The sequence below is a fragment of the Mustela putorius genome, unplaced genomic scaffold, assembly GCF_011764305.1.
Source record: "Mustela putorius furo isolate JIRA1106 unplaced genomic scaffold, ASM1176430v1.1 tig00000238_pilon_pilon_pilon, whole genome shotgun sequence".
NCBI lineage: Eukaryota > Metazoa > Chordata > Mammalia > Carnivora > Mustelidae > Mustela > Mustela putorius.
The window spans coordinates 824,807-849,152 of NW_025421324.1; the positions used below are offsets into that span (position 1 = coordinate 824,807).

At 44.0% G+C, this 24,346-nt stretch overlaps 1 long non-coding RNA gene across 2 annotated transcripts in view; it reads right to left on the reverse strand.

The window, feature by feature from the left end:
* Positions 1-4,688: 4,688 nt before the first annotated feature.
* The window catches only part of LOC101681628, a 39,827-nt gene continuing 20,169 nt past the window's right edge, over positions 4,689-24,346 (reverse strand). The window contains exon 3 of one of the 2 annotated variants that reach the window (XR_201392.3): positions 4,689-6,017. This is a non-coding gene — a long non-coding RNA (uncharacterized LOC101681628). Of the gene's footprint in view, positions 6,018-15,718; positions 22,672-24,346 lie in introns of those variants that run through there. The other variant, XR_001177552.2, reaches the window with a different exon arrangement.

Genomic DNA, 24,346 nt, shown 5'->3' on the forward strand with positions numbered 1-24,346 from the left:
AAGTCTCTGCCTTCAGCTCAGGTTGTAGTCCTCAGGGTCCTGGGGTAGAGCCCCCTCTCTCTCTCTGCCTGCCTCTCTGCCTACTTGTGATCTCTCTCTCTCTCTCTCTCTCTCTGTCAAACAAATAAAATCTTTAAACAAATAAATAAAATTTAGGACATCTATTTCCCAGAAGCCTCCCAGAATCCACTTGCCTTCTACTGGGTTACATGGCCATTCCAGAACGAAATTATATGGCTAGGAAAGTATCCTGCATTGGTAAGCTTTAGCCTGGGTTCCTTCACCCAGCGGTGACAAGAGTGCTGAAAATTACATTTTAACAAATTAGGCCTACTTCTTGCCCTTCCCTAGAAACATAGATGGTATGGGAGGAAAAGTGGATATCTCAGCACTGCTAGAATTAGTCAATTAAAATTATCTTCTAGAGAAAGGCTGTGAAAGAATCATCAGCTTTGAGGAGTAATGCTAAGGGAGTCCAGTGCATTTAGAAGCAAGACTACATGGGTAGGTATTTTTAAAGACCTGCTAAATCCCTCTCTGGATATGCAGAGCAAGGAGGAGCTTAAAACTTAGCAATAAAGCTACTGATGATTCTATGGGTCTCTCTAAAACCTTAGGTATAAAAGTAATAGGAACTGACTGATGTTGGAAAAGTGAAGCCCTTGAGATGGATAAAAATAACTTGAGGCAACCCAGAAGAATGCTCTGAGTTAACAAAGCTCAGACTGATAGAAATTATGGTCGTGTAACCTTGATCATGGAGTATCCAAGAAGAAACCATGTTGCAGTTTCCAATTAGGATAAGGAAAAAAGAAAACAAAGATGCAGAATGAAACCCTCTAAGGCAGTGTAACCTGATCTTAAAGACTTCTGGGGTGTGGCTGCAACTACTCCCTCAAACTCCTTGGTGTGGGCTTGAAAAGTAGAAACCCACTGGAGTAGGTTTTTTTGTGTCTCCTGAAAAAGGTATGTTCAAGTCCTAACCTCTGATGCCCATGAATATGTTCTTATTTGGAAACAGGGTCTTTGCAGATGTAATCAAGTTAAGAGGAGATCATACTAAAGAAACAGAGGACCTTAATCCAATAGGAATGGTGTCCTTATAAGAAGACATGAGGGGGAAAAAAAATAAAAAGAAGAAGACATGAGGCACACAGAATGCCATGTAATAACGGAGACAGAGACTGGAGTTACGCTGCCAGAAGCCAAGGAATGCCTGGAGAGACTAGAAGCTGCAAGACACATTCAGAGTTCTTCCCTAGAAGCTTTGGAGGGAGCATGGCCCAGCAACACCTTGATTTCAGACTTTCAGCCTCCCAGAACTCTGATAGAATATATTTCTGTTGTTTTAAGCCACAGTTTGTGGTAATTTAATAACCCAGGGAAACTAAGATATCCATTAATTAATCACCATCATTTCACAGTATCCCTTTACATAGGTTGCTCCCCTCAATGGCCTCCCCAGTTAATTCTGTGGGAAGTATGAAATTCTCTGCAGGAAAAGTTAATAGAGCCTGAAGACACCTTGCAGATGTAGACAATTAAATTAACAGTTGCCCAAATATAATGGATCTTGCAAAAATTTGTGGAATGCTATGGTGGTAGGGCCAACACACCCTTTAAAATCCTGAAACAAGGTTGGGGCACCTGGGTAGTTCAGTGGGTTAAAGCCTCTGCCTTCGGCTCAGGTCATGATTCCCAGGGTCCTGGGATCGAGCCCCGCATTGGGCTCTCTGCTCCTCGGGGAGCCTGCTTCCTCCTCTCTCTCTTCTGCCTGCCTCTCTGCCTACTTGTGATCTCTGTCAAATAAATAAATAAAATCTTTAAAAAAAAAAAAAAAAAAAACGAAATACACTAGCCCATCCCCTTCCTAGAATTTGGCATACTATGAGGGAAAAAAATGGCTCTATTTAAAAAAAAAAAAAAAAGAAAATCCGCTGTACTTTTCACAGGGCCTAGAATATACTGCTTAACAAAGATCTGCTCACAGACAGCTCTCTGTCTCTGCCAGTATCAAGAACAGTTGGATGTTCCCTTCACTTTCAATGAGATGAGGGTAAAAGGAAATCTCTGAGAGCTACAGAACAGGTTATGGTGACTCAGGTGGTATCATTCTGCATGCTTGGGTTTTTTTTCTTCTTTTCTCAGCGGTCAGGTGCCCTACTATATGATGTTCCAAAAATCCCCTGAAACAAAAGTGGCAGAGTCACTGAAAGAGTAAGCACCATCAGTTCTGGGGACCAGCTACAAGGAATCCGGCAGACAGGTTAAGAAGTAGTGGCACTTAAGCCTGCAACAGGTAGGAAAGCGTATGCAATAATTACCTCCCACAACAACAAAGAACAGCTGCTAATGGGGTGTTTGGGTTTTAGAGTTGGCATATGCTCCACCTTGGAATTCTTACACATTCCATCTCTTGGATTATCCAAAAAGGCCACATACTTTGAATAGGGTTCAGAGAAGCTTTGGTAACTGGCCCTGGCCAGGTCACAAGTCACAGTCTGGCCAGTTCTACCCCTGATGCCCTGTAAGTCAGAAAGAAAGATAAGACCTGAGGTCTCTGTAATTTCTGCCTCTCTCACAGATGATTTGGGGCAGGGAGGGAAAGAGGCAGATCCAAGCAGGAAAAATATAGTAGAAATACTTGGAGTTTTAGATTAAGGCAATGCTTCCAGCCTCTGAGAATTATGTTGTTTTTGAAAACAACTGATTGTGATTCTACCACAAAAGCTAGTGGAAAGATTCACTGGAGCTTGCAGGGCTGTTTTGTAAATGGGAATGCTCTGTCTCACGTTGCAATACAGACTAACAGTCTTTAATTATTAAATGGGTCAGGGGGATCTAAGAAAGGATGAGGGATGGCTATGTTAGTTAATCATACAAGAATCATCCATGACCCTGAACCTCACCTTCAGCTGCCCAGACAAACTGGGGCATCCTTCAGGGACTTAATTCTTGAATCAAAAGTAACAATGTGCAACACAGGCAGAACCATGCATTTAACAGGGAATGACCCTCAGTGGACAGGCACTACCTTCCACCCTTTGTCATAGACATCCTGTCTACGGAAGGGGTAAGGCCATTCTACACAATGACGGAGCTCTGTGTCACTGACAATTAAGAGAGCTGTAAGTTTGGGGCAACAGGAAGTAAGAATCTGAATTGAATCCAGAAATCAAAATCCCCAAATGGATGGAAGATCCTGGAATGGTATACTATAACCAAGAGGTTTGGGGATGCCTTTTTATAAAAATCAGGCATGCTATTAAATCAAACCACTATTATTTTCTCATATTTTTGGTGAGTTGAATAGCATCCCCAAAAAAGATATGTCCAAGTTCTAAACTCTGATATCTGTGAATGTGACCTTATCTGGTAGTTGAGTCTTATCAGAGACCATCCTAGTTTTAAAATGGGTCCTAAATCCAGTGAATGGTGCCCATGTAAGAAAAGGAGAAAATACAGCTACAGAAAAAGAAAAAGGTGTTATGCAGATTGAGACAGAGATTGGAAAGCAGTCACCAAAAAAATGAACACTGAGGATCGCCAGCAGCCATCAGAGATTCTCCTTCCGAACCTCCAATGGTGTGTAGCCCTACCAACACTGATTTGGACCTCTGCCCTCCAGAACTAGAAGGGAATAAATTTCTATTGTTTTAAGCCACTAAGTTTGTGGACATTTGTTATGGCAGCCCTAGGAAACCATTATACAGAGAGACACCTACCAAAAGGATTAGGGGCAGAAAAATGTTAACAATGAGGTAAATCAGTATGCCACGGATGGATGTTTTGGCTGAGGCACATCCGAGTACCACACACCTGGGATGAGACCGAGGTTGGCAGAAGCCCACGGTTCTGGAGTATGTGCCAACAGTCAGGACGTGGGAGTTGAGCTTTTCCTGCAAAAATGTCCTGGGACATTCCAAAAGGCAAAAATCCTAGAACAATTACTGAATAGACTCTATTGAACCTCCTTCTGTAATTTGAGGAACTCAGTGGGCTCTGACAGGGAAGGCCTTAGCCTCGCCTGGATCTGAGCTTGCATTCTTCACCAAATAACCACAGAGCCACCAACAAACCACTGCAACCCTCTACCTTCAGCTCTATAGCCTTTCTCAACTACAGCCTCTGATCCATGACCATATTCTGCCACCCACATAATAAAGGACAGGGCAGATTGTTAGGGAATGGTGTGCCCTACCTCTCACAGGGCAGCCCTTTAGACAGAGAGATGCGATGGAGCCTGGAGGACAGGCTGCACTATGATGCCATGGGCGGTAATTCAGACCAGTGGCGACTACCAGGAAACTGTATAGTTGGGGTCCCATAGCCACATTTGTCTTAGTACAAAGACACACACCCCCACCCCCCGTTTATCTCAGGCTGGGCCCAAGGAAGGAGAAGCCATTATGAGCCACCCAGAATCTATCACAACTTGGAAACAATGTGGCTTATAAGATTCAGCACTGCATGAGTTGGTGGTGCTTAGTTGTAAGATTTTGTTTGAAAAATAACTCATTTGTTTGGTGTCTAAAAAAGGAGAGAGTTGCTAATCAATTCAGCTAGGGAAGTGAGAGAAGTAAGCTTTACCCTGGCAGAGAACAGCCTTGGCTCTGTCATCCCATCCTGCTCGAAGGCAACTGGCATCGTTTAGCGGTACTGCGCGACGCTGGCGTCGTTTAGCAACACAAAGTACCCTATTAAATATTTCTTATCCTATTCGGATCCAGTGGATTCTAGAAGCAGAAGAGAAAGCTCTCAGAACCAGACTGTATGAATAATCATTTACCAACCCAGCCAGGTATGGCAGTGGTGAGGCTCTGAAAAGGGTAACCATGTTTTGATAGGTCTGCAAGCTTACACACTTACTCCAAGAGTGAGAAGGATCCCTAAGACTGATGAGATTGTCCTTGAGGCTGGTACCCCAGCTTTTTTGGTATCACACCCTGTCCTGTAAAATGGGATATATCACAGTAATGCACTGAATCTCATGGAGGTAATATACTATACAAAATGAGTCCACTGCCAGCTAATTAATTTGCCTGTTTGTGGGAGCTGCAGATTAATCATGACTCCTCCTTATTGTGGGGAGTTAGATGAAGGAAATATTAATTGAACCGTGAGGACATAAGGGTTAAGACAACCTGTTGTCACCAAGTTACATCTAAGCCACATCTAAGCTCTCTCACCCCACAGGGGTACCCAGGGCTGCTTCAGGCCCTGGACTAAGTAGTGAGACCAGGGGGAGGAGATGGGGCTGGTCTTGGAGGCATGAGAGTCAGCCAAAGTTCAGTTAGCTTGGAAGCTAATGTAGGTGGGGGAATGCAAGAGGGGACTGGAGCGGTCCTACTGATATGGGCTAGAGATTTATGTTTAAAAAGAAATAAAGAGGGAAAGGAAAGAAGGATGGCCATAGGTGGGGCCTGGGGGCGGAGGACAAAGAGGAAGGCAGGAAAGGTGGGGGGAGAAGTGTTGATCCTTCTCACTCTTGGAGTAAGTGGGGAGAGAGAGAGTGGGAAAAGAGAAAGAAAAAGGAAATATTTACTGTCTAATACTTCCATGACTGGAAAATTTGTGCAATATATTGAGGAAACCATATACTTACATGGTTCCAACTAGAATAAGAAAGTTTATAAAAATAGAGAACTGTAACTTCTGGATGCTACTGTACTTATAAAGGTGGTAGAGTTACAGTGTAAATCCTCCAACAAAGAATGGAAATTGTTCCTTGCAATTAAGTTAGGGGTTGAAGGACTCTTGGGAAGTCAGATAAGAGTGCCACCTGGTAAAGCGTAATACCAACAATGTGATCCAAAACCCGTTTTCCTAGATTTGTCTCGGGATTTCTGTAGCCTGGCACTGTCCAACATGACAGCTACTAGCCACATGTTGCTGTTTAAAAATTTAAATTACAAGTAAAGGGAGCACCTGGGGTCCTCAGTCAGCTAAGCATCTGATTCTTAACGCAGGTCTTGATCTCAGGGTGGTAAATTCAAATCCCACTCCCAGTGTGGAGCCTGTGTAAAAAAAATAAAAATAAAACAAATTACAATGAAAATTAAGTCCCCAATCACACAACCCACATTTCAAAAGCTTAACATCACATGTGGCAAGTGGCTACTCTACTGACATACACAGCCCTAGTTAATACCACCCCTAGTGAATTAACTACTCTAGTTAATACTATGGGGGTGAATGAGCCACGCCAAATGCTACCGATAACAATAACACAGGTTCCTCTGAGAGATGACACAAAGAAATCTCTCATTTCACTTGAAAGCCAAATCCTGCAGGAGATGATCAGTGTGAATGAAATCACAAAGCATTAGTGGAGAAGTGGTTTCCTCCATCAGTGTTTGGGACCATTTCAAATTGGTAGAGAAGGATACATTCTGGAGTACTTTCTGGAATGCTTCAGGACCTGGATCAGCACTGCCAAAAATATATACTTTTCAACATGGTTTACCTTGATGGTGGGAATATTCTTGTTTTAATTAATTATTTATTTATTTTAGAGAGAGTGGGAGTGGCAGGGGCAAGGGAGAGGGGGAGAGACCCTCAAGCAGTCTCCACTCTGAGTGAGGAGCCCAACTCAGGGCTTGATCTCACAATCCTGAGATCACGACCTGAGCTGAAATCAAGACTCGGACACTTAGTGACTGCGCCCCTCAGGTGTCCCTATTATTGTTGATCTTATCCTTTTGGGGGAAGTATTGTAATAACTGTTGAAGTTAACAAGATCCCTTCTTGTAAAAATGCTCAGGATGTTTACTGCAAGACTGCCTCACCCTGGAAAAGGGAGGTGAGGGTTATGAGAAGGATGAACATGTTTAGATTGGAGCATGCAGTTTTGAGTAAAAAAGTAAATGTGACCTTGCACCTACCCACAACTGGTTACCACAGATATTTGTGTTCTTAGTTTTAGAACAAATGCTAAGCACCCAAGAGCCTGGAATACGAAGGTGCCCAATACAGATTTGTTAATTGAAGAAAACACAAAATTTGCTTTGCTAAGCAAATAAATTGTGCTTGCAATGACAGCCTTAGGAGTAAATGTGTTCATGAGAATTAAATGCCTGCTTCTGATTGGCAACCTGGGGACAGAGAGACCAGTGAGAAGCAATGACAGGAATGGGGGAAACACAGCACATGGGCCGAATTTGGTCACAGGCCAGGACTACGGTATTTGGAGTAGTGAACCCTCCTGCTGGTGTCATTGATGCTGCCTGGCGTTACCCGGAAGCCAGCTCACCTGTCCAAGAGGAGTCCCCATCATATGCATTGCCAGATGTGCCCACCCTGAAGGAGAGCCTGTAGACTATGGTGATACCTCAACAACAAAATTTGAGAAAGGAAAGGAAGGAATGTGCTGCTTTGCTTTGTGTCCATTCCCTCCCCTGAAATAACCCTTTGCGTAGGCTCCTCATAGGACTTGCTTTGTTTTATCTATGCAATGAGTGAAGGGGAGGCAGAGATAAGCTTTCTCTATGGCTGAACAATTTAAGCTCCTCCCCCCCATCATGATCCCAGGTTCAATCTAGGACCTGAGCCTCTATAAGATGCCTCAAGAGGCCAACACATAGCGTCTTGGTTGAAACCAAAAGCAATAACCATTGGGAAACCCTGGCTTCCCCATGTAGTGCACAAACCTTGTGGGACCTGGATCTTGGGGAAGGGGTGCATAGAAAGACCTCCTGACACAACTCTCAGAAAGTGGCACATACTAACCAAGTCTTTGACTGAAGCTCGTGATCCTCAGGTGAGGGACTCCCTCTCACATCCTTCCAGTCAATCAAGGACCATTAGAATGAGAGGGCAAAGTAAATTGGAAAGATTTGAAATGTCAAATGTTACAAGGAAGAGGGAAAGAGAGAGGAGAAGTTGGTTACGACTAGAATTAAAAACTCAGAAGACAGATTGAGTTAAATATTACGAGGCCACTTGGGTGGCTCAATTGGTTAAGCACTGGACTCTTGGTTTTGGCTCAGGTCATAATCTCTAGGTCCTGGGACTGAGCCCAGTGTCAGAAGATCATCGAGGCCAGCATCAGGAAACGAGCCATGCCTTGGTCTCCATGTGCAGCAGGGTGTCTGCTTCCCTTCTCCCTCTCTCTCTGCCCCTCCCCAGGCACTCTCTCTCTCAGATAAATAAAATCTTTAAAAAGCATATACAAAATAAAATAAAAATAAGCTAAATTTAAATAAAATCCCATGGCAGCTGGATGAGAAATTGATGGTTGAATTTTAGAAGTAAAACTGATCTTTAATTTGTCTATCCTCTATAGTGCATTTCACGTAGCCTAGGCTCTTAACCAGTACTTACACTGCTTACAGTTTCTGTACTAGGTGAACTGACCCAAATCTTCATACCAGAAGAGTTTGAACCCTTGGTGAATTAATCTAGAATTACGCTAATATTTTAAGTAACCTTTACTACCAGACATGGCAGAACAAGAAGTCATGCCAGGGGATCCTCACATTCTACCCATAAATCTTCAGGCCTGTATTATATTGGGTGCTACTCAGGTGTCACTTTTTTGCAATAAGCAGAAGACCACTCAAGCTGGCCAGGCTTCACCACACTGCTCTGCCCAGGATGAAAGAATCTTTGCCACTTGACACCATGCGGCAAAGCTAGAGAGTATGCACACATTCTTTGAGGCTCTATTGCTTGCAAACCTACTTGACAAAACCCCTTTCTCTTCTAGACAAGGTTCAGTTGGTTGCAAGGAACAGACACTATCTTGGTTAATATAAATGAAGGTGGGTTTATTATAAAAGAATTGGCAGCTACCCCAGCTCCCAAAGAAGACTACTGAAACAATTTATTGAGTCTGGAGCCCTTCCTGAATTACCAAGAGGGAGGAGCCATTAAAGGATAATATAGCTTATTTATTCTTTCAATAGCTTCCCAGGCAGAGCAGGAAAGAAACCAGACCTCTTTTCTGAACAATAATGGGGCCCACTCACTCTGGGAAAAAGGCGAGATGTCCTTCTAATTGAGGAAATATATCCTTTTTCAATATGAGTCTAGATTGTACTCTCTAAAAATTAATGTCTGTTCCTGGGAGCAGTAGATGAGCTAATATAACAATTCTATTAATCAAATGAACTGACATGATTGCTGCTCACACATATAGGAATATGGAAAAGGAAATCTGGCCAGGAAGACCTAAATCCACAACCACTACAGACTCAGGAGTTCTTCCCTCCCACGCACCACCTCCTCCCCTATACGCACAGTTCTGCAAGACTTGGGTGACAACAGGCTTCATTTTGAACTAGCTTAATGTCCTTGAGGCTCCCCTCAGATTGGCACAGTGAGATTAGGAATGTTGGGCTGGGGTAAGGATGGTGAATTTGGAGAGAGAGAAGACCCAAGAAGTGAGATCCTTCCTATGACTGGTCTGGAAACTAGTGGGGTTTCAAATGGGACAAATTTTAAAAGGAGGCCCGAGAAGAAAAAGTTATCCAGCTAAAATCCAAGGAGTCTGAAGGATCTGGATCTGTACATAGCATCCCTTTGAGAACTAAAGAAAAAGTCTCAAAAAAAAAAAAGTTAGGAGCACTATATCCTTCCCTTCTTTGACACTGACTCTCCCTCCTGAAATTGCTTCAACTCTTTGGTGAAGAAACCTGCACATAATCACTTAGGCTGCTGGTAATTTGGGAGAGACAAGAGGAAGAGACCTGTGAGGGGAAGGAAGATCTGCCCCAAACACCTCTTCCTTTGAGGTCGTGGAGAGAGACCTAAGTGAGCTGTAACAAGGAGCTCCTGGTGGTGACACGCTACCTGAGGGCAGGGGGACATAACTATGATGATAGGATAGCCTGGCAAAGATGACAAATTTGAGGAGCAATATGATCAAAGCTTTGGGGTCTTTGTGTCGATTACAGGACCCTGCCTTCTAAAAGAGGAAGTGAAGGACGCTCACATCCCAAGTGACCAATATCATCAGGTTAGTTAGTTCTAAACCTCGGTTTCAAGCCCAAAGTTCTACACACTCTGATCTACTTCTATACACTCTCTCTCTCTCTCAGGGCTCCTATACTCCCTTGGGCTGCCTTCATTCCTCCAAATGAATCTGGGTGTCAAGCACAATCCCTTCATCAGTCTTCGCTAAGAACACTGACAACTTCCTGTTTCAAGAGATCAGAACTCTAAAGTTTCAGAGGGTTGGCCACGGGAAATTTAACACCAACATCACAAACTCTACCCCACACACTCTGACTCTCTTTCTTCCTTTTCTCTCCAGACTAAGAAAATGCTTTTCCTTGCTCCAGCCAATGTTTTGTCCATACTCAGATTCCCCGACTTCTCAGCTTCTACCCCAAGTGAGCCTATCATGAAAGTTCTTCCAGAAAACTAACAGTGCTGTCTCATCAGCAAGTCCAGTGAGTACAATTCCTTCCATATCATCAACCTAGGGAGAAGTGACTAGCTCACTGACTGTAAGATCTAAAAAAAATCCTGTGGGACTACAATAAGAAGGTCAGAGAGCCCATCTTCTGCCTCTGATTCTCAAAGGTCTCCTGATCGTTTATCTCTCCCCACATCTGTGTGCTTGCTCCATACTCCTTTCCTGAAGCTGAGTCTCTGTGCCTACTTATCAGCAAGGCACAGGGCCAGAAAATGGCTCTCCCAATCCAGCTTAAGCACCTACTATCGAGTGATTAAAGTCACTGTATCTTAGGAGAATTTCCTGAAAGATAAAGAGAGTGAGCACCTAACTGACAGCTTTGGGTCAGGCCCAGTTAGCTATTGCCCAGGAGTGAGGGAATGAGAGGAACACAGTAAATATGGCCAACTTTTTTTTTTAAGATTTTATTTATTTATTCATTTGAGAGAGAGCAAGCAAGCATGTGTGGGAGTGGGGGCAGGGGCAAAGGGAGAGGGAGAAGCAGACTCCCCAGTGAGCAAGGAGCCCAATGTGGGGCTCCATCTGAGGACCCCAGGATCACGACCTGAGCCAAAGGCAGGTGATTAAACAACTGAGCCACCCAGGCGCCCAATATGGCCAACTCTTAATATGACCTGTAGACAAGGCAGGCACAGAAGCTTATCTAACACAACTAGCTAGTCCATTTATCATTGGTGGTTGCTGTAGAGTTTAAAGGCTCCAATAAATATACCCACCCCATTCTCTGTCTGAGTTCTTAATCAATTGAGAAATAATGCAAAGGAATAAGGTAAGTGAGAGGTCAAAATAACAACACTACTGATAAGTTGATATTGATAGATGTGGCTTTATCATTTAGTAATTGGACTTCTTCATCCTGAACCCCAGGATTAGGGAAACTAGCCCACCCATTCATAGATTGTACAAGAAAACTGTAGCTCTCCCTACTCCCCACCTACTCCATCCTCTACCCCATCCAAGGAAGACCCCTTTTAAATTTTACTTCATGGAGGAGGAGAATGGAACGTGTATACCCAGGGGGAGTCTGGCTAAGAAGAGCCAGAGGAGCTGTGTTGAGCATACCCAACTCCTTCTTTTCAAATTTATCAGAGAAATGACCACTTTGCCCCAGGTGGTTCAAATTAAAAATCAAATCTGAATCTGGTCAAATCTCTGGATCTAACTACTAATCCACCAGCAATATATGAGACAAAGACACATTTTTCAGTATATCTAAGCAATCTATGCCTACTGTGGGACCTCCTGCAGGATAAATAACTCAGGTTCCTCAGCTAATAAATTTTAAAGAAAAATAAAGGTGGAAGATAAATGTATAGATAAAAAGAGATCTACAAAACTTATAAACTAATATTAATGATTGTATCTTATTTGGACTCTGATTCCAAAAATAGGCTAAAAAAATTATGACATAATCTGGGAAATTTGCAGGCTAATTGAATTTTTAAATGCTAACTGAACATTAAATAATATTAAGGAAAAAAGTTTGAGTGTCATACTTGGCTTTGTGCTTTTTTTTTTTTTTTTTTAAGTGTTTTGAATTCCCATGCAGTTGCAGGTACTGGAGTCAAAACCTGGTAGAGTTGAACTGGAGTGTTCGTGGCTACTGTTCTCAGTAGATAAACAGATAAAGTCAATAGAATATGTTTGGCATACAAAAAAGTAAACTACAACTTTATAATTTGCTCACACTATGATCTCTCGTTTTGAGAAGCTGCCTCTTAATGGTTTCCTAAATTTAGTATCCTTTGAAGGAATCATTCCAGTCAGCTCTGAAATCTGGACTTTTTTTTAATCTCTTTCTAGATTTATTTAAGATCTAATCACTGTTTCTGAGCTAATAAAAATTCAGACATCTTACTCTGTTCTTATACCTTCTTTAAGAGCGATGGACCTAGATGCATCTCCTTTTCCCGTCTTTATTCACCCATCCTGGTCTTCTTAACATGGGGTGAGAGGAGGTTAGTCTTTCCATGGTTCCCTTTCTTGGGTAGGGTAATTTCAAAATGGCATTATTTTGGATAAGGTTTGGAGCAATAATACAACTGACCAATAATACAACTGGTAAACAATTGTTCTGTGTGCCCCATGTCTAAAAGGCTCATATTAAGAAGGGTTTCAGCTACTCCTGTTTATTAGGACAGTGCAGCCCACCAGCATCTCTGTGTGGTCCCTACATGGCCCACGCACAAATGCTAAGTCTAACAGCTGTGTGTTTCAAGGATAAACGGCAGCCATTACACCCAAGGCTCTCATTTTTACTGTGGCTGTGCCTTTTCTCAGAGCAGTGTGACCAGCAGGTATTTGCTAGATTCTGTGTAGCAGGCACCTGCTGAGGCCAGTGTCAGCTAAGCCATCCCTCCCTGCCCCAGCCCTCGGACCCTGGCCCAGGGTGGTATCTGTCTCAATCCTGCTGTTATAAATGTTGAGGCCACCTACTTGCGTGGAGCAGACAACTTTGGCTGAAGGCAGGAATGGCCTGCCCCTGCATCCTAAAGCCAGCCCACCACCCTGCCTCTATCAAAACATATCCTCACCTTTGGATAAAGTCCTGAGAGGCATGAGGACCCACCAAGGGGAAGACCCCATATATCTGGCACCAAAAACCTAAAGTTGCCCATCCAGTTACAACTGATAAAAACCAACTGCCTCACAAACAAGCCAGCCCCATGGCTCCACACAAGCGACCACAAGCCACACGGTCACGAACGCATGCTTACTAAAGTCCGTACCTCAAGCTGTGGATCCTGACCTCACCAGAAGCCTCTTCACATGTTAGTTAGATCCCCAAATTCTATTCCCTGTTTATTTAATAAGGCTTCCAATCCAGTGAAATTAGGTCTTGAAGTTCTGTGGATCTTTAGTAAATAGCCCCCCACTTTTCCTCTCCCCAGCTCAAAACCAATTAAAAGGTAGAGGTCAACATATTACCTTTTCTTTTTTAAAAGATTTTATTTATTTATTTGACAGAGAGAGATCACAAGTAGGCAGAGAGGCAGGCAGAGAGAGAGGGAGAGGGAAGCAGGCTCCCTGCTGAGCAGAGAGCCCGATGTGGGACTCAATCCCAGGACCCTGAGATCATGACCTGAGCCGAAGGCAGCGGTCCAACCCACTGAGCCACCCAGGCGCCCCATATTACCTTTTTTTAATTGATAAAGCTAATACTGGAGAAGGTGATGTATATAATTGGATGAACTTTGTAATAGCCCCAGAAATAAAGAGAGGCTTACCTACCCAGTTACAGATTATTCTAGAAAACTAAGGTTTCCCCGATGGGGCAAGACCTTTGAAAACATCCTACAGAACACATGCTGCCGTAGCCAGTCCGATTGCCAAAGAAAGACATGGAGGAGCTGAACCAGTGTGCTCACTTAGTTCTTCTCAAATTTTCCGATAAGTTACTGACTTCTCTTCTGGGGAGAGAGGCCAAGAGTGTTACTCCAGAGGAGCTCCCTCCATATGAAACAAAACCCTGAGAGGGAGGGCAAACCACTTTTCTCCAATAATAGTATTGAAAAGAAAACCACTGGCACACACCACATGCCTGAAGGCCTCCATCCAGTCCACCTGCTCCTTCCACACTATCATCAGTGCTTGTACACTGGGGAGCACCCTCTGCTCAGCCTCTAGTTCCCCTTTCCTGCTGGCTGGCCAGCTGAGAATGTTCTATATCTTGACAGAAACACAGGTTACATTAAATGTGTGCATTTGTCAACAAACATTGAACTATACACAAAAGATCACTGTTCATGCGTGGATCATGTTCAGTGACCACTGTGTTGATGTTCACACAATCCTGTGGATTTGCCGAAACCTATATAATTGTATACCACAAAGAATAAATATTACTGTGAGTTAGAAGGGGAAAATTAATATCCCAAGTAGTGGGGGGGGGATGCAAAATAAAATATAAACTATAGCAAATGATCCTACCTCTTTAACAAATAAATAACGTAACTACAATGAACAAAGTGAGTAGGAAACCAAAATGACTTTGGAAAACTATATTTTGAACAGAAACTAGAAGACAGAATACAAAAGTACAGTCCATAAATTATTTTGTGTTTCTTTTTATTTTATTTCTTTTTATTTTTTTGAGAGAGAGAAAGAGAGAGCACAAGCACAGGGATGGGGTGGAGAAGAAGGGGGACAGAGGGAGGGAAAGAAGCAGAGTCCCCACTGACACTGAGCAGGGAGCCCAACCAGGACAGAATGATCATGCCAAACTCAATCCCAGGACCCTGGGATCATGACCTGAGCCGAAGGGAGATGCTCAACCAATGAAGCCACCCAGGGGCTCTATTCTGTATTTCAAAGATGTGTTCCTCATAATGATACTGATTACTGGTTCTGAAATGATGTGTATATTATGCTTGATCAACTCTGTTTTATAATGTAGATAATGAGAGTCTGTTTAATATATTACAAACAAGGAAAACGAGAAGGGTGTTCTCTAACACTGTGGTGTTAGATTGGAAAAGGAAAAAAAAAGAAAGAAAAGAAAAGAAAACCACAGGACCAAAATGGAGTCACTTAAGCCAAGTCACCAAACCAGGTCTTCATAGTAACCTAACTGTGTTAACCAGCATGCAACGCAAAGTTACTCAAGTAAGAGGGCTGAAAGCTATCAGCAGAAGGGAGGAGGGGAACAGAAAAAAGCAGTTCTGTTTTGTTTTAGAGAACCTACACTTCCAGGCAAGGAGACGCCCAACTAGGTGTTCACCTGATAGCCGGTAGAAGCTGGTGTGTTTCACCTGGTTTCTCCTTATGGAGCCAGTCTGAGCAGGACTGGAGCTGAGGACCTGCACAGAAGCCCCCTAAATTGTCCTGAAGTTACCTTTAGTTCATTATAATACTAAGATCTCCTTCTACGGCAGTTTTCTGCTATTTTTTTAAACATAATGATGTAGGCACTAGCATGAGGACATGTTAGGCCTGCCCAGTTGAACCAGAAGTGCCTAAGCTCCCTGCCCTGCCCACTAATACACTAAATCAAAGCTCCCTGTGCTTACCCCACAGAGAGACAGTGCTTTGAAAACTATCTCCCTGTCTCCTTACTTGTACCACGTGATAAAAAGTTCACTACCTACAAATTTCCTTGCCTTGTGTTCAATTTGATGCACCCCAAGTGACATCAAACCCTTGGAGTTCAGTTACAATTGCAACTTCCATCTCCCATAGAAATGTAATCTTAACCAGTCAGAAATGCTCTGGTCTCCAAAAGAAGATGAGCTAATCTGCTGGATAAGACCCTCTGCCACTGCCCCCAAGGGAAGGGACTCTGCCTGAAAGAAACCCTTCTTTTCTTTCTGCTAAAAATATCTCGCCACACCCTCCTTCCTATAAAAATTTTGTATTTTAGTACCACTTCTCAGAGCATCTCTCCACTTGCTAGATAAAGCCAATGAGACCTTCAGATGCACTCAAGAACTTTTGTTCTTTAATAGCTATCAAGATTAATCATCCTAGACAACACTAGGACACCTTTTGTTCCCTTTCTGTTGTGTGTCATGAGAAATATAAAATGACCAGTTTCCAATATAGTGGAATCATTACTACAGTCCCTAGGGGAAATGCTCCTGACTCGGGTAGTAAAAAAATCTTGGTGTCAGGAAGCCAACATTTTGAGAATGGTTATTAAGGTATAATTATGAGTAAGGACACACCCATCTTCCAAAGGACATCTGTGTCTTTTGCAGAGCTTCTTGCAAATCAGGCATTTTTGTTGTTACAAAAAGCTGCAATGGGTATCCTCCATTAGGGCCCTTCTGTCAAAAAGCCCGATGGTCTAGTGAAGAGACTAATATTGACATAACAATAGTTATGAAATTTCATAACAGTAGTTATGAAAACAATTACTTAATTATCATCATGGTAAATGTTAGGAAATGCTGGGACAGGGCATATCATGTAAAGATCTAACCACCTGAGGTTGAGGGTGAATCACAAAAGGCTAAGGGAAGTCACAAAGGAAGTGACATTTAAGCTGAGACTTGAAGGATGAGTAGGAGGTGGTCAGGCAACAGGGTAGAGGTAGGTACAGGAGGCAGAGGGGTCAGAATAGGTGAGGGTTTCGGGGCGGGATGTGCAGCACCAGCTCCCCACACATACTAGTGCATACTGTAAGAGAGGTGGGCCCCTTCAGGAGTTAGTCACCAGCAACCCTGTCTGCCTGATCCTTAGAATGGGGCAGGGAAGTGTTGAGGGTGGCAGGGACTGGATAGCCAAGGACTCTATGTGCAACTGGGAAGCGTTTTGACTTTCTTTTATCCTCTACACGATAGAGGGCTACTGGAGAGTTTTCAGGAAGGATTTTCGGAAGCTCTAGCTTGTGGCAGTGTGGAGGGTGGTCTGGAGAGGGGTAAGACCGAAGACAGGAAAACCAGGTTGGGGACAGAACAAGCTGTGTGACCTTTGGCAAGTTACACAGCCTGGCTGAGCACCAGTTTCTGCATCTGAAAATGGGGATGATAATTCCTATTTTATAGAGCACTGTCATGACGGCTGACAAAATGTTACAGATATTAAATGCTCAGTAAATATTCACATTTATTATTTGCCTAAATTCTTCATTCTTCCTTTCACATCTACTTTGCCACAAAATCCTATTCATCCTCCCTCCTAAATACCCCTAAATCTGTTTTCTCCTCCCTAACGCCTTCTTTACTTAACTCTCATAAATTCTAATTTGGTTGCCTATCTGGGTTCCTGTATGCAATCTCCCTCCCCTAAGCCACCCCACACCCCACACCTTGGCTACTAGCAAATTAAATAGAACCCTGAATTTCATCTGCCTACTTGAAAACCCTCCTGATTCTTCAAGCATTAAACAGCCATTACCAAATCCCTAAGTATGGGCTATAAGGTTCTTAACGATCCCCCACTCCACCTGTCTATCTGTCATCCCTACTCCTTACCACCCTCCCAGCCCATCCCCACCCTGTTCCTTCTACTGTAGACATTTGGGGTACAAAATGATCCCTCAACACCCATGCTCCTTCCCACCCCACATCTATTCACACTTTTGCTTCTACTCCGGGAACCTTCCTCCACTGGTGCCTCACAAACAAAAATCCGGATCATACTTTGAGACCCTGGGTCAATGTCACCTCTTTCTTCCTTTATGTTCACCAACTCCCCGGATCCTAAATTTCTTCCTTCCCTGGATTTCTATAGCATTGGGTACATCCTTATAGTCCTTATCACATGTATTATATTTTATTTATGTTAATGTTTCACCTCCAAGATTATGGATTTCGAAAGAACAGCAACCTTCTTTAGCCACCCTTGTATCTTCCCTCAGAGCCTAGCACAAACTCTATCAGGTACTAGGCCTGCTGAACAACTGAATGGATGAATGAATCAAATGTAAAAAGTCACACTGCATTTAATCAGCCTGGTGATTAAGAGGACTTGGACTCTAAGTGGCCAGTGTTTAGGAGATCTGCTTAGGCCTTGGTAGCCTGGTTCCTCCCTGCCTCCAGGGAATGTGGTCAGAGGAGCAACTAATTCCCTCTCTCTTTGCTCACCTGCTCACACCTGGACCCCACCTTGGGACCCAGCCGGCAAGACCTGTCCTTGTGTGGAGCTGCAGTGCCATCTACTGGTGACTGGAAGACCTGCAGGTCAGGCTGAAGGAGGAAGGGAAGGAGGAAGGAATTAAGGGCCCCTCTGGCTTTATCTGGCCATAGAATCTGTGATTGGACCCCACACTGGACAGTTTTCCCCATCTATATGGAGGCCTTATTTGTATTTCCTTTGTCAAAAGACCTTCAGCCATATCTCAGAGGTCAGAACTATTTCTTCAAACCTCTCAAAGCCAGGACCCCCAACTCACACAGTCCCCTCAGAAGGTAGAGATCCTAACTCCATGAACCAAACATCCTCCTTGGTTCTCTCAGGGAGTACAACCTCTCACTTAGGACCTGCTGACCATACTCGAGAATTTGTGACAGTAGCCTCTCCTTTAGGTTTTGGTAACCAGATGGCTCCATCAGTAAGCAGTGCTACTGACAGATGCCTTGGTGATGAGGTACATTTCCTCAGGTCCTCAATGACCAGACCCCACCCTCAGTAGTGTCAGACCTGTGATGACCTCCCAGGTGAACCCCCTCAGTGACCAGGACCCTCACCTAGACCCTCACTCAGTTACCCAAGCTTTTCCCTCCATTCCTCTAGCCCTGCACTCAGTCTCTCAGTGAGCCAGTTCTCACTCAGGTCTCTGTGACAGGGCCTCTACCTCAGGGTCTCTTCAGGGATGGCACTGCTGAAGTAGAACCACCAAAACTGAAAAAAAGTTTTTAAAACGAATTTGGTATTTGCAGAAAAACATCAATGAAACTAACCATCACAGGATAAACCTGAATTGTATTACTGAACTAAACTTATTCTATGGTTTAATTGTTTTACTTTGAATGACATATGAAGATCAGCCAGAACCTTTAACAGGTTTAGACCTTTCAAAGTTTTGATTCAGCCCCTTTCCCACAGGGACCTGGTGCCCATCACTTAGGGCTCAGAGATCGAGGGGACTTCATTAAGGTTTAGTGAGCATAACAAGAGCTAGGCTGTCCCTCCAGACTGCCCATCTCCTTTCTACTTCCCGCTGGTCCCCGAAGAAGCTGCCAAAGCCCCTTGCCTCCTGCTTTGTCCCTGGGCCCCATGTCCAGACAGGGGCCACAGCTGGGCCCAGGTCTCATGAGGAAGTGTGAGCCTGCTGGACTAATTGGTAAATCCCACGGACTATCTCCCAAAAGGCCAGTTTTGGCCACCTCTGCCCCAGCCCACATGCATCAGAAGTGATTAGCAATAACCCTCCTTGAGACATTGCTGCCAAACAGAAATCCACGTGAACAGTATAACAGATAAACAAACCAACTTCTACTTTTACCCCAGGTCCCCTGGGAACATAGTACAGGGTCCAAAGTAAATATGATCATGGAAGAAACTGGTGGGATGGATGTAGGAAATTGTGACTCACCATCCCCACTCCCATTCCCAGCCCTCCCAGAACCTTTTGTTCCCTCTATTTTGGCCCAAGCAGGTTCCCCTGCACTTGACCAGACTGCCCATGGAGTCTAAGCATTAACCACTGCTCTAGGTTGCCAACTGCCCCAAGGCCTGTTTTCCCCTTTCATAAGAAGATCCTTCAGCATTAAGACTTCTTTTCAAAAACAAAACCATCCCCTGCTTATGAAAATTACTGTGGGTCAATCATTCAATTCAATTCATTCATTCATTCATTCATTCATTCATTCATTCCTATCACACGACTTTATTAAACTCTATGTGCGGGGGCCTGTGCTAGATGTTGGGGATACAGCAGTGAATAAAACAGTCAGAATACCTATCCTTGTGGAATTTACCTCCAAATGGGAGACACAGATGTTAGATAAACTACACAGTTACTTATTTAATGAACAGTATGATACAAGCTGCAAAGGAGTAGGCCTAGAATTATACATCTAGGCCAGGGCTACATGCTCTGGGTGATTAAAAAGAAGTAGATTAGACATAACTGTAGTGTCAAGGAGTCAAAATTGAGGTGGAGAGCCAACCTGGAGCTCCTGCTAGGGGAAGGAGAAGGTTGCAGAAGACTTACACTCTAAAAAAAAAAAAAAGTCCTTGAGAATATCTCAAGGACTCCTGATGACTGGAAAAGACAAAAAAATGGGTAAAGGAGCCCAGGAAACAGGGCCAACAAGTCAGGGCTGGCATGATAATCTAGTGCCAACAGGCCAAACATGAAAGCAAACGAAGCTTAGAAAATGTAGCCCCAGAGAGCTGCTGGTAGTACCAGCTGGGTAGGGAGGGAGGCATACAGGGAAGGCAGGGTTTCTTAGAGACGGGGTAGGAGGTATGCAGGCTTCCCTCCCTGTTCAATCAGTCCGCACCGGTAAATGTCAGGCATTGTGCTGGGCACTAGGGATACAACAACTAATGGAAAAGTTTAATGGGGGAAATACACAATTCAACACAATAATCGCTATAAAATATATGCAGGAGGCCCGATGATGACTTATCCTTGTAATAATGTCACCCTCACTAATTCAGAAGGAAAAGGGGTGGTGTCACAGCCAGGATGCAGGAATTGCTTCTCCAAAGCCTGTGCCACACACACACACAGTAGCCAGGAGTGGGCAGACTGCTAACACGCCAGAAGTCGTGCCAATTTCAAGTCATCGTATTGCATTGAGATGTAACAGTTATTTTTACCACCGACTTTCATTTCCTGCACAAATCCTGTCCAGGTTTAGATAAAATTGGGTTTAACCTTTGAGAGCGTGTATGAACATGGATGCCATCCATCACACGTGGTGGGAGGAGAGAAGATTGAGAATGGCTGATGCACATGGCTGAGAATGAGTCTAGTTCCTTAGACCAGGGAGGCAGCTGAGTGGGAGGCCGCGGAAAGGAGCAGCCAAGGATGAATCAGGGTTTCGTGTCCTGGAGACCTCTCCCGTGTGAAGGAATGGAGGAGGGCCCCAGACCTCGCAGGTCTGGAGCAGGGAGGAGAGGAAGCAGCCCAGGGCCCTGGAAAGCCTCGTGGCAGAGCAGCGGCTCCTGACTATGGGACACGCAGGCTGCCCTTGGACATCTGACTCGTAGTGAACTATTTCTGTTTTCTATTTCCTCTTGCTCTCTCCTCTTCATAAAAACTCTCAGAAATGCTGGCTATATTTGTACTTTCTCCCATGAATATGTATGGCCTGCATAATTTTAAAAAGATATTTATTAAAAGTCATATAAAGAAAAGACTCTAAAATGATATTGCTAGTTGAGCTCTACTTGGAGGAATTAAAGCGAGTTTGGCCCACCTTCCCAGAAAGTCATTAAAAAAAAGATGAGCAGTTCAACCCAGGTAGGAGTGGGGGGTTGGGGTGGGCAAGCAGCTGGTTTTTAGGTCTGAAAACCCCAAGGTTGTGGGAAGGTGGGACAGGGGAGTCAGGGTCCTTAGCTAGCTCCCTGCCCTCATGGCCAGACCATTCTTCCAGAACACCCCTCTGCCAGACCTCCCCAAGCTTCCACGTGGTTTGTCCCCATGAAGAAAAGCTGTTTCCATTACAGATGGATGATGGTGGCTGGAAAGACACTAAAGACCACCCAGCTCCAGGCTGCAAAAGCCTTGCAAATTCGGAGGGGAGCCAGGAGAGTCTGGCAAGCAGAAAAGGCCATCTAAATGTGTGGCATCTCTTCCCTCCATCTTGGTCAGTCCAGATCTGTGAGAACGAGCCCACAGTCCACCTCCCCTGTGGAATTTTCCCTGACTCCTTTGGCTACCATGACCCTCTTCTTCCTCGAATTATCAAGATTAAGCATCCCTCTGTCTTTTTTCTCTTTTGGAAACTATATGCTATATACTCTGCCTGTTTATTCACTGGGGTCTCCGTGTATTCTTTTAAAATAAATTTATGGAAATTCTTGTGGCAGTTGTCTGCAAATATTTCCCTGGTTTGTTTGCCTTTTTCTTTGGGTTGCCTTTTCCTTTTTTTTTTTTTTTTTTAACATGCAAAAGTTTAAAATACTTCTACAGTCCAGTCAGTTTACCTTCTCCTTGCTATCTGCTTCTGTTCCTTCTAAGATGGAAACCTACTTCCTTCCAGAGATGTGATAAATAGTTCAGTGTTTCCAAGGTTTTTAAAGCTCCTCAGTTCATCTGGGAAGTTTGTGGTATACAATGTGAGGAAAAGATATCGGTTATTTTTTTCTTTGTTGGTAGCTGGTTTCCCCAGACCATGCACAGACTTAATCTTTTCCTTTACCAGTAATTCCTGATTCCACCTTTATCATCTATTTCTTTTCTCCAAGCAAACTTTCCAGTTCCAAGCAACCATCATTTTGACACTTGACGGTACATTTGGTATTTCTCTCTGTTAACTGCTCTTGAAACTGTTTAAGTAAAGAAATCACATATTTTCCTTCCAATTTTTCATTCAGCAAGTATCGGTTAGGTGTCGACGATGGTCCATGAACTTGCTGGGTGCTGGAAACCGAATGGAGAATAAGAGAGGCATGGTTTCTGCCATCATTGTTCTCACGATCAAATAAGCAACGATGATGGACTGTGGAAAGCGTTCAGCAGAAACCAGGGTATCTTAGAGGTGATGGAGGGAAGGCACAGAAAAGGCCCCCCTGAGGCTTCCTCCTAACACCCAGGAGATGAGTGGCACAAATGCAGAGTAGGAGGCTGGCAGAATCTGGGATGCAAGGGGACCCGGGCCAGACCACACCTACCAGAACCTTGATTCCAGCTCCTAGTGGAAAAGGAAGAGGTGAAGACGGAAACTGATGACTCTAGCTGGCTGTCCTGAGCGGGAGGTGAGGGGCAGGGGGATGGGGAAGAGCTCTAGCTCCCTACGGGTGTCATGACAACATTTCCGTGTGGTTCTCATTTCGTTCTCAGAACCTTCCCAGAGGTTCTATTATTTACTCCACCGCCTACACAGGGAGACAAATGCTCAAGGTGTTTACATTACCCACCTGCTCCCCAACATATTCAGGATGAAGGGAGGCCCTGAAGCACGGGCACAGTCACCTTGTCCTGGTGTCTTCCTTTCTAGGGGTAGGGGGGACCACTGCTATCCCTGGACCTTTATGTTTCCTGTTTCCTGTCACACGATCCTACACCTAAGTCTTCCTAACACTGTGCAGACTCACCAGAGTCCACAAACTGGCAGGGGTCTCGGTCAGACCCTAGAATCTCTGGGCCCATACCCATGATTGACTTTTCAAGTCCTATGTTCTCCACCCAGACACATTAAGAGCTCAGTGAGCTCTCACATAGTCAGTCCTCACTGCCTACTGCTTGTTGCAGATATTTACACGGAAGCTTCAGTGCACCACACACACAAATGAAGAACTGCAGCCTTCCCAGGAATCTTTTGGGACTTCTTTCCCAAAACCTTCCTATTCCCGCCATTTCATTCTGAGCAGGCCATGCCCAAGGCCCACCCGTACGGCCACCATCTTCCTTCGAACCCTGTGCTCTAACTTCATGCCAGTCGCCTCCTAGCCTTCTCACTCCACTGCTGTGCCACTGTAAATATAGTCACTATTCTTCATAACAGTGTTATTCAAGGTGTGGCCTGAGGACCAGAGCCAGGCCACAAATTCTTTGTACCTGTCCATGATGAGATAAGTTCAGAAATTAAGAGTAAGAGCATAGAAACTTGTATAATGATTTGACTAAATGATTGTGTGATTTGAATTCAATAATAAGAAGTGCACTAAATGCCGTCGGTAGAGCACTGGCTTGGATCCTGAAACAGAAAAAGGACATTAGCGGGGAAAACTGCTAAAATCTGAAGAGTCTGTAGTTCAGTTAATTGTACTATACTGAAGTTAATTCGTTAATTTTGATAAATGTACCTTGGTTATCTACAATGGTGATGTTAGGGGAAGCTCGGGGCAGGCTATACAGCATCTCCGCTCTCTTGGCAACTTTTCTGTAAATCTAAAATTGTTCCAAAATGAAACTTATATTTTTTAAAATATGGGCTTCTGTTTTATATGTTTTTTCTTCAATTTCATTTTTTGAGCAATTTAACTGAATTTTATAAAAGTGTCAGTCTGCGATGGATCCAAAACGGAAATTTTAAAAATAAAGCTGGTCTTTCCCCACAGGCGGCCGGAAGAGAACGGCTTTATCTGTATCTCCCACAGCACTTATCACCATGATCGGTACGGATGCTGATCACAAACACTTGCTAGAGGCACCTGGGTGGCTCAATCGGTGAAGCGGCTGCCTTCGGCTCAGGTCGTGATCCCGGGGTCCTGGGATCAAGCCCCGCTTTGGGCTCCCTGCTCAACGGGGAGTCTGCTTCTCTCTCTCTCCCTCTGCCCCTCTCCCCCAGCTTATGCCCTCTCTCTCTTGCTTGCTCTCTTTCTCTCAAGTAAATAGATAAAATCTTTTAAAAATAAATAAATAAT